The sequence below is a fragment of the Pteropus vampyrus genome, unplaced genomic scaffold (genome assembly GCF_000151845.1).
Source record: "Pteropus vampyrus isolate Shadow unplaced genomic scaffold, Pvam_2.0 Scaffold31, whole genome shotgun sequence".
NCBI lineage: Eukaryota > Metazoa > Chordata > Mammalia > Chiroptera > Pteropodidae > Pteropus > Pteropus vampyrus.
In genome coordinates, this window is record NW_011888812.1 from 9817021 (window position 1) to 9819712 (window position 2692).

A 2692-nucleotide genomic window follows, 5' to 3' on the forward strand; every position below is an offset into this window, starting at 1 on the left:
GGTGATTGGGAGTATGGGGGTGTGGGGGTGTGGGAAGGCATTTCTATTGGGTTCCCTCTTCCAGCCAGATGCAGAATTGAGCTGGACTGTCAAAGAATTCTGCTGCAATTGCCCTACTCCGAGGCTTTTCCAAGTACTTCCTATTGCTGAGTATGGAATCAGAGAGGTATATAAGCCACCAGGTTGGCCTTCAGGGATGGGAACTGCAAGTATTGAGTGCCTACTGAGCCAGGTGCCATGTCAGGCACTTTACACACAGCACCCAGGTGAGTCCTCCTAAGAAGACCTGCCAGTTTCTTCGTTCTTATACTCTTTGCCTCAGCTGGATTAAAGGCACGGACTTCCGAGTAAGAAGAGTCATGTTTGCCTACTGGAGCTGCCACTTGCTAGCAGTGTTATGGAAGGCATAATTCTAACATGGCCCCCAAGGCTCCCGGCCCTGGCGTACACGCCCTGTTTAACTCCTTCCCCTAGAGTATGGAGGGGACCTGCAGAAATGAGTGGATGCCATTCTCATAATTAGATGACCTTTTAGGGCAGAGTAAAGAGATTTTGCAGATGTAGTTAAGGTCCCAAATCAGTTGATTTTGAGTTAAAGAAAAGAGAGATTATGCTGGGCAAGCCTGACGTAATCAGGCAAAAGCCTTTAAAAGAAGGACCGGGCTCTTCCTGAAGAGAAAGTGTCTCCTGCTGGCCTCGAAGAAGCAAAGAGCCATGTTGTGACTGCACGGAGAGGGGCCACCTGCAGGAGCTGAGGGCCTCAGTGTCACAGTGATGAGGCACTGAATTCTGCCAAAATCTGAACAAGCCTGAGAAAGGACCCCAACTCCAGATGAAACTCCAGCCCAGCCAACACCTGGACTGCAGCCTGGTGAGAGCCTGTGCCCAGGACGCAGCTAAGCCATGCCCGGACTCTGAACCCCAGAAACTGAGATCATACGTTTTAGGCTGCTGTGTTTGTGGTGATTTGTTACGCAGCATAGGAAACTAAGACACTGTGTAACCTGAATCTCTCTGAGCCTCCATGTCTCTATTTTTAAAACCAGGATACAACTAACACTCAATGCAGGAGGCTATTGTGGGGATTCAATGAGGTAAATTATATAAAGTGTCTAGAACAGGGCCTAGCACGTAGTGACTCGAGAAAGATTAGTTATGCATTTAGAGGCAATATCAATATCATGTGCTAAGGGCCAGGAAAGGGTGCTGTCCTAGCACAGAGGAGCGAGCCTCCCCCAGACTTGAGCTGCAAAGGCTTCCTGGAAAGGGTGACTGAAGGACTGTTGGAAGTAGGCAGGAGAGAGAAAAATGTATTGGAAGGTAGAGGGCCAGGATGCTGAGAGCTGAGGCTGGACGGTGACCAGGGGCCTTGAATGCCTTGCTAAGGCACTTGGACTTTAACGTGCAAGCATGATGTGCTCATGCACAGAAGCAGGGGCACCGTGGAGGGGTGGTGCTTACGCCAGCTGCCTACCAGAGGAAAAAAACTGGACGAGACCAGACAGAATCACGGAACCTCAAAACTGGCCATCAGGCCTCATCCTCTATCCCCCTTCCTCCCACAGCCTCATCTTGACCACCTCATGGGGACCTCGTTGCCTGCGGCACCCTAGTTTTTGACCTTGATGAAAAGTATGGCCCTTTCAGGGATTTAAAGAAAGAACGCTTTATCCCGAAGGTGATGGGGAGCCACGGAATATTTTTGAGCCAGAGAATGAGATAATCAGATTGGCCTGTCCCAGGGCTCTGCAGGGGATATAGTGAGGATGAGACAGATTCCAGAAATAATTAGAAGGAATTATCAACAGGCTTTCACATCAAATTGGCTGTGGGGTGCAAGAGAGAGGACAAAGCCTAAGATGACATTTAGGTGTCTGACTTGAAGGCCTGGGTAGATGATGAGTTCATTCACCAAGACAGGGGATTAAAGAAGGAAGAAAGGGTTTGGAGAGAGAGAGAACTCATTTTAGCCCATCTTGCATTTGAGTTGCGGTAGAATGTTCATGTTAACAAGCGAGTCTAGGGCCTGGGAAAAAGTGATCTCAGGGGAAGATTAGGAAATTGTCAGCAGGAAGAGAACTGCGGGGAGGATGGACGTTAAGAGACAGTGGAGAGAGAGATGTGAACGAGAAGTCTGAGAAGGAATGGTCTGGGAGGAGAGAAAAGCCAGGAGAGGTGAGTGCCCCAGAAACTGATGGAGGAGAGAGCTTCCAGGAGCCGCGTTCAGGGGTGTCAAATGCCATCTGAGAGTTTGGGAAAGATGAGAAGACAGAGTGTCCATTTGCTTTGACGAAGAAGAGGTCACCGGTAACCTTGGTTGGAGCCGTGTGGGGGAAACTGGGGCAGAAGTGAGAATACGAGGGACTGACACGAAGATGAGGGATGGAGGTGAACTCTTCCAGGAAGCTCGGCTGTGAAGGAACAGAGGGCGATGACTAGAGGGGAAGTAGGTGAGATCAAGAGCAGTTTGGCACTGTTCTTTTAGATGAGAGAGGATTGACTTCCGTTATTTCTAGAAGATAAAGAGGGAACACAGTGAAAACGATGGATGGCTGGGGTGGGGAGGGGATCCAGGGAACAGGTGGAGAGATTTACCTTGCACCTGAGTAGCCTTGAGAGAAAGGGAGGGCATTCTGTGAGTGAAGAATGTGGGGAAACAGGAAACCGAGGGAGCCCCCCAATGGTTGTGAAG